Genomic DNA, 12,369 nt, shown 5'->3' on the forward strand with positions numbered 1-12,369 from the left:
ACGTTGAGCAGATACATCTGCCAAGCTCCTGGAGCCGTGCAGCAGCTGGGGAATGGGTCCTGCTCCTTGTGAGCAGCCTCACACCGGGGCCTCACCACTGTGCAAGGCAGAGCATTGTCATATGACATGTGGGTGACAGTCCTGTGCCATGTGGTGGGACTGCAGCCATGCACCTGCACAAACTCTGCTCACACAGGGGCCGCTCTGCATGCACCAGAGGGTACCAAGGGGGTAAATGAGCCTGTGGGAGCTCCACACCACCCTGTCCAGACTGTTGGTGTCCAAGCCGTGTGGCATCAAGTGGGAGAATAAGAAACTGCCACCATAAAATCTGAGCTGTGCCCCGAGAGTGGGAAATGGGCAGGGACAGCCACACGCTGCTCCACCATTCAGCAGTGACCTGAGAAGCAGATGCCTTCAATAGCTGCATTTTGGGGATGTAACCACTCGGCTGCTCATTGAGGTGTTGCCTCCCTTCCCTTAATGCTTACTACCTCAGAACAAGCGGTTAAAGCACCAGGGCTCTCCTCAACCTTTCAGAAATAGGCAACAAGAAGACAAAGTGAGCAGAAGAGACTCAAATGGCAGCCTGGGACCGCATATGTCTGCCCCCTGCAAGGAACGTTGGAAGTGCTTGAAAGGAGGTAGGATAAGCTGGCAAGAAATGGCACATTTGGAGCCAGTTCAGAGGAGGGTAGGCACTGTCTTGGACTCCAAACCAGCACAGCAGGTGCTGTGCAGTGCCTGCCTACCTGCCTCTACTCTCTGTCCCCTCTCACTGCCTGTGCTTTCTGTGTCAGGTTTCGTGCGGTTTTATTCCTGTCAACTGTCCAACGTAGCTGCTGAAGAGCCAGCTGGAGTCCGCTCTCTCCCATGTTTCATCAACAAAATTGCCAGCTTGTTCTGATTCAGTATCTTTATTGTTGTTGATGAGGCTAAATGAATCAGAAAGAACACAGCTATGTATACAAAATACAAATTCGGAAACCTCATCCCCGTGCAAGGAAATTTTATTAGCTGTTCAAGTGGAGAAATCTGCTGTGGAAGCAGATTGACAGCACAGAGAGACCGCTTGAGAGGTAATTTCTCCTGACCCTACACATTTTATTGTTCTGATCTGGCACTTCCTAACGCTACCAAGTCTCCTAGCAGGAAAATATGGTTTTAGATTAGATTAAAACCAGGCTAATTTACTGTGGGATTGTAACGGAGCTAGATTGTATGGTCCTGCTCTGGCAGGGGCATTGGAGGTGATGATCTGGTGAGGGGTTTGGAGCACAAACCCTGTGAGGAGAGGCTGAGGGAGCTGGGGTTGCTTAGCCTGCAGAAGAGGAGGCTCAAGGGAGACCTTCTTGCTGCCTACAACTACCTGAAGGGAGGTTGTAGCCATGTAGAGGTTGTTCTCCCAGGCAACCAGCACCAGAACAAGAGGACACAGCCTCAAGCTGCGCCAGGGGAGGTTTAGGCTGGAGGTGAGGAAGAAGTTCTATACAGAGAGATTGGCCATTGGAATGTGCTGCCCAGGGAGGTGGTGGAGTCACCATCACCGGAGGTGTTTAGGAAGAGACTTGATGGGGTGCTTGGTGCCGTGGTTTAGTTGATGAGATGGTGTTGGGTGATAGGTTGGACTCAGTGATCTCGAAGGTGTTTTCCAACTTGGTTTATTCTACTCTAGTCTAGTCTAGTCATGGCACTTAGTGCCATGGTTTAGCTGAGTAGATGGTGTTGGGTGATAGGTTGGACTTGATGATCTCAAAGGTCTTTTCCAACTTGGTTTATTCTACTCTAGTCTATTCTAGTCTAGTCTGTCTATTCTGTCTCTTTGGGTCCCTTCCAACCCCTGGCATCCTGTGATCCTGTGACTCTTCTCGGGACTCATAAATGTAAAATCCTCTTAATGAGCAAACCTATCTTGAGATAAAAGTGATTCCATATAGAAAAACTTGAAACAAAACCCTCCCATTTATTCTCAATGCAAAAGGTCCAATTAATCCCCTTCTCCTCCTGTACTCTTTTCCCCTTTCAGATATTGTCAGCTTTTCACGAGGAAGAAAAGCTTTTCCCGAGAGCTTTGGGGTTTTGGGTGGTGGTTTTTATTTTTTCTCTTTTGTTACTAACTAAATTCAAATTTCCTTAAGTGCTTTTATTAAACCCACCACCTATGGCTGCTGGCACTGCATGGCAGAAAGAGCTGTTGTAGTTCGAACGTGGCATGTGGGAACCGCAGACTGTCAGGCAGAGCTTTTAACACTTCTGGTGTCAGCTCGCATCTCCGCACCAACTTCTGTGCTAACTTCAGTTCCAGGGTGCTAAATGCTGGATTTCCAAATGCATCAGCTTGTTGTCAAAGGGCACTTCGTTACTTCTGGCAGGCTTACGCCGGGGAGGTGTTTGGGAGGGATGGCTCTCGACGCTTTTAATTCACAAAATGCACAGGGGAGGTTTTCGTGCGGCGACGAGAGACTCGAGGCCGGGGCCGGGCAGGAGCCCGCACGGTGACACTAACGGCCACGGTCACTCTCCGGGCAGGTCTGAGCCCGCCCAGGCCGAGGCGGGCGGCTGGCTGAGTCACGGTAAGGTTAACAACAGAAAACGCTCCAACGCCGTCGTTCCCGGGTGCGGTGCGGCAGTGGCTGGGTGGCCCGGGACAAGGCCGCGCCAGCCCTCCAGCCTGCCCCCGGCCGCCAGCCCCTTTTCCTCGGGCGGCTTCCCCGGCTCGGAGCCTGAGGGTCGCCGCGGCGCTGTCCGAGCGTCACCCCGAGCGGACCAGCCGCCGAGCGCGGGAAGCGGCTCCCCTCCGCCCCGCCCCGCGGCCACCGGCGACCCCTCCCCGCCCCGCAGCACGTGACCCCGAGGGAGAGGGGCGCGCGCGCTGCACCTGTCAGTCAGCGCGTCACTTCCGCCCGTTGCCGCCGCTACCGTTGGGGACCCCCCGCTCGCGGAGGCGCGCTCGAGCGACGTGAGCGGCTCAGGGGACGGACAGGCGGACGGACGGACAGCGCCCGGAGCGGCAGAGCGGCGGCAGACGGCGGGGGCGGCGGAGGCCGAAGGAGGAGGCCCGCAAGGAGAGCCAAGAGGCCAGGAGAGGCCCGCGCCGGCCCCCGGGGTAGGAAGAGGCGGAGGAACCTGCTGCTGGTGCTGAGGACGGCGGGGAGGGCGAGTCACCCGGCAACGGTGAGGGGCCGCGGGGCGCATGCGCAGCGTGCGGGGCTTGCGCGGGCCGGGGCGGGGGTCGCCGCTCAGCCGCGGGGGCGGTGGTGGGCTCGTGGCCCGGCCCGGGCTCCCCGGTTTGGGGGAGATTCGTAGGGTAGGGAGGCTGTCACGTCAGGCTTCAGGAACCTTCTGGGAGCAGCGCTGATAAGGGGCGCGGGAACTTCCTCGTCGGGGCGGCAGAGCCGGGCGTGTTGCAGTGCAGAAGTTGCTAGAGCCTCTCGGCGGGAGCTGTCAAGCGGTGCGTTCATTTCCCAGGCTGCACTTGTGTCGGTAGGACCTTCGAGGCGGCCTGACAGCCTGCAGGCATTTCTTGGCTCTTCCAGCGGAGTTGTCTGCCGAGCCTGTTCCCTCCTCCCACGGTGGACCAGCCTTATCCCCCACTGCGATGAGACTTGGCACGCTGACAGCATTAGCCTAGCAGCTCCTTGCCCGCAAAGTTGGTTCCCGAAGTTAAAGAGGCGTAGTCACTAAGTCATTTGTGAATATGTAGGCACCACTGGCATTAAGAACACCAGCTTACGGACTTCACGCTCTAGCCTGTGGCTAAATGTATCTTCTGAGGAAACTCTGTGTGAATTCCCATTGTTCTTGGACGCTCCTTAGGGAGTTAAACATTTGGGTGTAAATGTTTCTTCCAACCAAGAAGTTGCTTTAACGTGAGCAATCAAACGTTAGGGTGCTTCTTCCAGATTTGGGGAAAAAACCCAACCCAATAAAAGCCCTGCGGTCAAACCCTGCTGCTTAAATGCAGCCCTTTCACTCTCCAGTTCCTGGACCTGGCTACAGTTTACAGAATTTGTTACTGCTGTCAGGCTCAAAAGGGTGAAAAAAGTAACATGGTGGAAATAGATCCCTACCTAATCACTGCTGCCTGCTCGAAACAAAACAAAAAGAAACAGATTATCCCAAAACCCACACAATGTGCTTTTTTTCAGGGCTGTGTTCCTGAGTGTCTTCAGGGATAGAGTAGTCAGAATGTGATTTTGGAATAAGTTATTGAACTGGATTAGCATTTAGGTTTGAAGCTTTTCTGTCTTCTGTGTAATCTGCCAGCATAACAAAACCCCCAGAACACAAAAGAGAAAGCAAGTTTGCTGGCTTATATTGTAATCAATTCAGCTGTCTTGCTAGTCTATTTCTTTTCTATCTATATTTTTTTTACTGCTTATTGCTAGTAAATTGCTCTGCATGTTCTTTGTTACAAAGATTTGAAGGTATTTAGAATATATATATATATATATTTTTTTTTTTACCTGCCTTGTCTGTATGTTATATATTGTCTAGCACCACAGGGATCCTTTTCCTTGTCTTGACAACCTTACAGTAATGAAACAAATATCTCAATGTTTTGAAAGGCTCCGAGTGGAAATTTGCAGTATTATTTTAGAGAGATCAATCAAGTAGAGTGTTTCGTGAATGCATTCAAAGAAGCTGACTAGGAGGAGCTCCTGGTGATTTCTAGTGCTTGCAAATTCTGACATGGACAACGTGTCAAAACATCTGAGTTTGGCAAATGGTTCTTTTTAAATGCTCAGTCTTAGTCAGCCTGGGCTCTTGCCATGTGCGCCGCTTGTAACATTGGAGGAGCTTCTAACAGCTCATTAAAAGACTTAATTTAACGTTTGTCACATGTGGCTGATAGTATGAGACCCCTGCAAGCAGTGAGGCTTTTCTAATGTACGTATCAGCATGTTTGCAAGAGCAGGTGAGACTGGAGAAATGTTCCATGCGTTTGGAATAGACAGGAGGAAGTTCTGTGAACCCACCCCTGCTTTCTGGGTATGAACGCTTTTTGCCCTGGCTTTTTCCTTTGCAAAAACTCAACCTTTTGATCTCTGGTCAAAAGTTTATAGCTCAGCAGTGCTGCCCTTTTCTAAGGCTCCTTAGAAAGTGAGGAAAACCTGCCAACTCTGAGGGTTTTTTTTATTGGATAAAATTTTGGGGTTTGGTGGTTTTGTTTTCTTCTCCCCCTTGCACCACCCCCCCAAAAAAAAAAAACCAGCTGCAGCTCTGAGGAAGTGAGGTTGGTAGGAGAAAAGAGCTGCAGCTCTGAGGAAGTGAGCTTGGTAGGAGAATGCCTTTGAGTTATCCTGAAATTCTCTGTAACACCAGATTATTTTTTGCTGCCATGTTAGCTAGCACACAGAACAAAAATCTGGTAGCCATTGGGATGAGTGTGAAATGACATCTTGCAGGGCAGTTCAGCATTTGGCTCTGTGAGGATGAAGGATGGTAAGCCTTTTAACTTTTTCCTTACATTGCAGAGCCAGTTATGTATTTATTAATCATTTCAGATATGAGGACTCTTACTTAGGAACTAAAGAAAAAAACACTTTATCCAAAACATCTGAGGAGACAGAGAATTGAGGGAATATGAAGTCTATGAAGGGCTCAGAGAGAGAGAGAGAGAGATTTGTTTCTTGTCAGGCAGTTACTAAAGAGAAGGATGTGTCAGTCATTCAGTGGAGAGGCTGTGTGTCTCATGTGAAAACTGCATTCAGACTGTGCAAGAATTTCACTCCCTGGAAAGTTAGTGAAATTGGCCAAATAATTTTTGAATCTTTTGCTGACTGTTGTCTTCTGCAAGTTACCAATTTGACCTGCAAAACCTTTGTTTGAGAGGAGTAACTGACTGCTTCAAGGCCTTAGCAAATTCAGATTTGCCTTTGTGGTTTTGTGCCAGTTTTGTAGCCAGCTGTTGGGATTTGTGGAGGCTGGGTCGATTCAGATGAATTCTGTGTAATCTGGGAGCCTAAAAGCTGATGGATTTGTTACTGCGGTTTGGTTTTGGCGGAGCTGATCTGTTCTGAAGTCTTCAAAATCATAGCTTAGAAGGTGATTGTGTTGCTGACAACCTGTCTTGTTTGCCACACATGGGTGGAGTCGTTCAGGAGAAGAAATGGGTAATATTTTGCAGCTGAATCTAGGACCATGTCCTGATTGTAGTGAGATGAATAGTTCTGTTGTGCCGGTTACAGATCAGCTCCGGTGGGCTCTCACCTGTGAATGTGTGAAATTTTATCCTGTGTGTTTGTCTTAATAGCAGAAAAGACAAACAAGCTTCACATATATTGCACCGAGTTTGTGTTCAAACAAACAGGTAACAAAGAGGTTGCAGAGGGTTTGTTATGTATTAAGATTTTGAAATGGTTTATATACTTCACTGTCTGAACCTTTGTTAGGACGTTTGGGTGGGGCAGCTGGAGCAGAGCAGAATACCTTTAGGGAACCCTGCATGGTGGTTGTCCAGTTTCCAGCCTGGCTAGCTACTCTCTTCACATGCCTCTTCTGTTCAGCATTCCCAGCAGTGTATCAGGATTAAAATCTGTGCTCAGCTGTGTAGGATAATAATACTTGGACAAAACTGAAAAGATGAGAGCTGGGGTATTATGGCTGTGGTTCTTTCTTCCTTTATGCTCTTTTTTTTAAAGGGAGTGTATTTGAAAGGCTTTTCCCCCCCCTTTTTTCCCAAACTTCACATTTCATTAAATCTTTTGTTGTCTTGTCACTCTTGCACTGCAACCAGGTTACCTAATTTTAGTCTGCAATGTAATTTCTAACCTTGTGATTTCGGGTGGTATCTTCAGATTTGGTCATGATCAAGTTGTGACAAGAATTGGTTGTGGAGGAGACCTCATTATAAGTCCTCTCTTCCTTCCCCCCCCCCCTTTTTTCTTCTCTTCCCTTGCAATTCAAAGAGTCATTGCTACAGAATTGAACTCTTCTTGCTCCTTCAGTGGGGATGCTGAGACTGTCCTTTATTTTGGTGGCACGTGGTCATCCTTAGGACAGAGGCAGTGTTTCTGTAGCGAGTGGGCGATGCAGTACATTTTGTAATGGTTTGGGTTCCAGCATGTATTGCTGCTTGCCTAGTCTGGAGGGGGAGAAACAAGCTGATGATAAATATATGTAATAGGATAACTTATGTATAATAAATTAAGTGCATTATATATTTATAGTTTGCTTTTTTTGGTGTCTCTGAGGTAGCGTGACCTCTGTTCCGAAGTCTGTCTTAACAGCAACGACAGTTGTAAAGCTCCTTCGGTTTTCTAACGTGAGCCTTTCCAGCATAGCTTTGCTGGTAATTTCTTCCTGTCTCTTCCCTTACTGTACTTTTATAATGCCACTGCAATTAAGTTCTGTATTATCTGATGGAGTGGGAATTATATGTGTGCGGTTGGTGGAGCTGGCTTTACATTTGGGGGGAAGGGGGATAGGCAAGTAGGATGAATACAATTAGCTGTTACACAAGATACAAAAGCCTTTTTATTTATTAACTACCGTTGTTAAGAATGTGATGGGATCTGTGCGAGCAGGAAGTTTCTTTATAATTCTGCACATGTGCATTGGCAGCGGCAGCCGAGAGCAAATCTGGCAGCGCTCAGTGTGGGTGTGAGGCAGCGAGCAAACAGCTACTTTCTTCTGCTATCGCTGATGGTTTTAATTCCTCTTGCTACAGCAGAATCATAGAAGGATTATGAGTTGCTGTAATGCTGCAAAAAGCCTTTGGATTTTATCTAGTAAGTGAATATGTGACGTTATCTTTGTGTCTCGGAGCACTCGGAAATCGGCGAACGCTTTGGTGATCTCTCGGCTTGCTCTCCTAAAATGTACATTTTTGGGGGGGAATCTGTCTTAAATCAGTCGCTGTATTTGAGGCTTTACTGATACTGTAAAAGTACAGTTGCTAAATGTTTAATTTGGTTCTTAAAGTGTGAGGCTTTGTGGGGTGTTCTCCCCTAAATTCTGCGTTTAATGTGTCTAAAGGCAGCCCATTTTCCTGCCTCTTGCGAAGAGGCAGACAGGAGATGTCTTTCATGAAGATCTGTATTTGATAATGGGCTTTTTCAGAGAAAGTGTAATTGGCTTCTGTCAGCTGGAATTGTAGACTGAACTTTAATGGCTGGAAAATAAATACTAATCAATAGCAGGGCTCCTTGGCTTGGGAATTTGAAAAATAAATTCCCAAATTCTATCAGTTTTAGTAATATCTTTTCCAGAGGAGCCTTCCTGAATTGTTTTCTTGCATTCTTCCATGGTAAGAACAGAAAGGCTTAATTTGACAATTAGAAGCTTTGCTACTGCATTTCCAGGAAACAAAAATTGCATTACAATTGCATTGTGCAAAATCTGCTGCTGCCTTTTTTTGTGCTTTTATTTGCTGTGTCAGTGTAACCAGGATTTTGTCAGCTGGGTGGTTTTTGAAGATATCTCAGAGGTGCTAGTGGAAGATGATGGAAAATTTCAGCAAACTGAGTTGATGTTGAGTGTGTGTGTGTGAGAGAGAAAGCATGTATGTGCCTTTGCACATATGTGTGAGTAGTGAGTTGATTAGTTAGAGAGCTGGTGTTCATGCTTCTGCTGACTCCTTTTGTGATTGTGTGCAAAACTGCAGCAAGCTTGTCTCCCTTTCATTCCTGTTTAACCAGAAAGCAAACATGTCAGCGAAGAGTTAGTAACTACCAAGGAATGAAGGGAGCAGGGAAGTTGCATCTGCCTGAAGAGACCTTTATTCTAACATGGTTTCCTTCAGCACTGCAAGTTAAATTCTGTAGCTGTGCTTATTTTAAGACATTGTGCCTTTGTGGAGCTGGGGAGGGTAGTCTTTAGACATCCAGCTTCTTAAGTTTGAAACAATATCTAAGCCCAACTGCCTGATTTGCCAATCCCAACTTGACTAAAATACCTTTTGATAGCTAATTTCCCCAACAGTCAAAAAGAGGAAACCTTGCTTTATGAATCTATTTTAAGCTCATCCTGCTGGTTTTAAATTCTTTTCATTAAATAATTTGGTTTGACTACTCAAGTACATTAGTAAGTACTTAAATGCATCTCTAAGATGATTATTCTTCTTACATGGAGGCTGTTCTGTAGCTCTTCCTATTCAAGCCCTTGCAGAGCTTTGGAGGCTTTAACTGTGCTCTTTAGTCAAGTATTTGTCCTTTTCTGTGTCAGGAGTTTGTGGTAGAGTCTGTTTGTTTGTGGTAGTGTCTGTTTGTTTGCTTAAAGCCTGGGAGCTTGGGGTAAGGCTTTTTCCAGTTTTCTTTCTTTCTTTCTTTCTTTTTTTTTTTTAAATGTATTATTATTTTCCTCCAGGCTGTGTCCCCTGCCCCAACCTGGCCATCTTCTCAGATTAATTAAAATAAGCACAGTTTTTGCCATTCTTGAAATCTGTTATAACTTTGAACGTTTCAAACTTAGCCTAAAGAAACAAAATCAGCTCATTTGGGTTTAGAAGCATGTTTGCTCTCAGGTTTTTGCCAAGTTAGCAGTCAGTCATGTAAAGATGTCACGTAAGTAAGTCATCATACATTATTTTTTTGTTTATCAAATATAAAGGAAGACCTTGAAAACTTTGGGCCACCTTAATGTTTTTGTGGGATTGTACTTGTAAATAAACTTTCTTGTATTGCAGACAAGGAGCCCTGATCCTCTGTACCAGAGATGTTCCTTTAGGCCCCTGGGTGCAAACATGTAGGTGGCTCACAGGGTGACAGTGCTGTGAAGTGAAAAAGCTAAAGTCTAAACCTGAGGTGCATTCCCCGAGAAGTATGATGAGTGATTTTGGTACCCTGTAACACTTCTTTTTCCATATCTAAATTTTTTATGTGTAGTTTCTACTTTTCCTGTGTTACCAAAAAAGTCATCGATGACGTCTGCTAGTCCCACAAGATAAAACATTAGACTAGAGCAGAACAGCGGTCGTGGTTAGCTTTGGTTTTGGCTTCACAGACAATATGAATTTATTGCAAAAACAGGCAAATAAAAGAATTGCTGGGATAGTTGAGACTTGTGGAATAATTTTAGGCTCAGAATTAGTGTTTCCATTCCTGGCATGGTTTCAGCTCGTAGCCCGTTTCTGGTTTATTTTATCTTTACTTGTTGTTTCATTCCTTTGTTTTAAGGCAGGGTGGTAGAGCCCTAAGGGCTTTAATATAAAATGACACCCATCTATTTGTGGTTCAGCCAGTAATGTAAAAGCTGAGCTAAATTTAAGTCTAAGCTTTCATACCTATTCCTCAAATTTTAACAGTTGCAATTGTATTCTATGTTTTCTTTAGTGGCGTTTCATATGTGGGTGTGAATGCTTCTTCAGTTGCCAAGATAAGTGAATGCTATTATGATGGCAAAATGAAACCCGTGGTGCTGTTTTCCCAGCAGACTTTATGAAGTGCTTGCTTTAGTTTAAAAACACAAACCCAACCCCCCCTCTACCCCCCCCCCCCAGCAGAATTTGTTTTTAAAATAACAGCTGAGAGCTCTGAAATACACAACACAGAATGAAACTCGATGCTCTAAACTTCAGATGTTTGGACTCACGATGCTGCACAGGATATAGTATGGTGGGGATTTTTGAGCCTCTTTCAAAAGTTTCTTGTAATAGGTGGTCACAATAAGTTATGGTTTTAGTTCTCTGTAGTGGAATTTTGTAGCTTAGGGGATTTTTGTAAATGTTTGTAGCAGCATGAGAGGGAGGTAGGTTGAGAAAGATGTAGCCAGCTGGTTGGGTTTTAGGTTTAGGTGGGGTGGGTGTGGTTGTTGTTGTGTTTTAAATTATTATCTATATTTATTTAATTTAATATTAGATATATTTATTTTAAAAAATAAGACTTGTGAAGCCTGTAGGATGTGAAATTGGGAGGAGGAAACACCTTCTCAAAAGTGTTAGGGTAATACGGACCAAGGTAGGAATAGTTAACCGAATGCATCCGCTCCTATTTTCTGAGATGCTTGATCGTGGCAGAAAAAAGAGTTCCAACCCTCAAAGTATTGTTCATTATTTGTTAAAGGCTCTAGAAATAATTCTGGAGGCTATAAATCTTGTCTTAGTCATCATTTGTGTCTGCACTCAAGTGGTGTACATCCTGAGTCAAGGGAAGGCAAGTGGGGAAGCTGTTGATCAGTGCAAAAAGGGGAGATACGGTATTAAATTATTAACGTTTTATGAGCTGGACGTCAAGATCTTTTGTTTGTTTCTGAATTACGAAGAAGTGGTTGCTTCTAATTTGCTCTTTTTATTAGATGATGTTTGTTTTGAAGTTTGTTTGTTGTTTGTTTTAGCAAGGCAGCCTGGAGCAGTTGTGGCAGATCCATCAAAGACTTTTTCCCAGCTGCCATTAACCCCACAGCCGGCCAGCATGAGTCTTTCTGCTTCACTGCGGATAGGTTGAGTTTGGTAGAACTCGAGGCAATAAACTGTGTGCATCTTTATAGTTTAAATATTGCTTGCTGCCTGGGGATTGATTGGTTAAAACAAACACAAATAAAGCAAAGCCTGTTATCTGGAATATAACCCTTGGTTTTCTGTTGTCAACTCACCTGCAATCTTGATCTCAAACCCGGATCCACTTGTGTGAGACACATAACAGACTTAGAACCTGTGTGTGATCCAAGATGATAGAGATAGATGGCAAAGAACAGAAAAGGATATTGGTCAGTATTGTTTACATCTATAGGCTAAGATTTAAACACTTAAGCCCAAAATACTTTTTCCTCTAGGCCTCAGTGTAAGAGAATTTTGAAGAGGACGATCAAGCATCCTTGTGTAGAGCTTATGGCCAGCTGCCTTAAAATAGGGGCACAGTTTAAAGAGGATTTGGAACAGGAAAACCTGGATTCCTGGTGTCATGGGCTAAGGAATGAACTGACATTTTGGTATAGAAATGAGAGTAGTAGGTTGTGAGGACTTTGGAGATGAAGTTGATGTCTTTTGTTGTGGAATTGGAGCAAGACTCAGAGGGAAGAAAAAGAGGGAAGATGCTTTTCTCAAGTCTGCCAGTTGAATTCTCATAACAATCTTAATGAACAGAAGATTTCACTCCTTATATTATGAAGTGAAGCTAGGGGAGGCCTTTTTATTGTCTCATTTGGGTGATGTGTATTGTGTTTATGTGTATGTTGCAAGCTAGTTTTGCCCAGTTAAAGTTGCTGGAGTTTATTTAGAACAGGTAATGGATGTGACCAAGGCAATAGATGACTTTTTGATTGTATTTGGATGTTAAAGCCAGCTCCATTGTGTCACAGAACTGTAGTTTCAACGTTTAGTACCACAGAAAGCCCCAAAGGCTGTTGCTGTGGCCCATAGCTCTTTGGGAGCTGAGAACATAAGAATTACCCAGCTAATCAGGACTCATTCTGAAAGGTGGCAGGAGTGTG

The 12,369-nt window shown here is 45.1% G+C and overlaps 1 protein-coding gene across 6 annotated transcripts in view; it reads left to right on the plus strand.

Annotated features, from left to right (window-relative positions):
* The first annotated feature begins 2,866 nt into the window (after positions 1–2,866).
* FAM13B (family with sequence similarity 13 member B) overlaps positions 2,867–12,369 on the plus strand; it is a 51,233-nt gene continuing 41,730 nt past the window's right edge. For 2 of the 6 annotated variants that reach the window (XM_068162941.1, XM_068162947.1), the window contains exon 1: positions 2,867–3,174. The gene's annotated coding sequence lies outside the window, so the exon portion shown is untranslated. Of the gene's footprint in view, positions 3,175–7,713; positions 7,734–12,369 lie in introns of those variants that run through there. The other 4 variants (XM_068162921.1, XM_068162934.1, XM_068162933.1 and 1 more) reach the window with 3 other exon arrangements.

The sequence above is a fragment of the Melanerpes formicivorus genome, unplaced genomic scaffold (assembly GCF_026170545.1).
Source record: "Melanerpes formicivorus ecotype bairdi unplaced genomic scaffold, bMelFor1.0.p_v2 SCAF_2, whole genome shotgun sequence".
Lineage (NCBI taxonomy): Eukaryota > Metazoa > Chordata > Aves > Piciformes > Picidae > Melanerpes > Melanerpes formicivorus.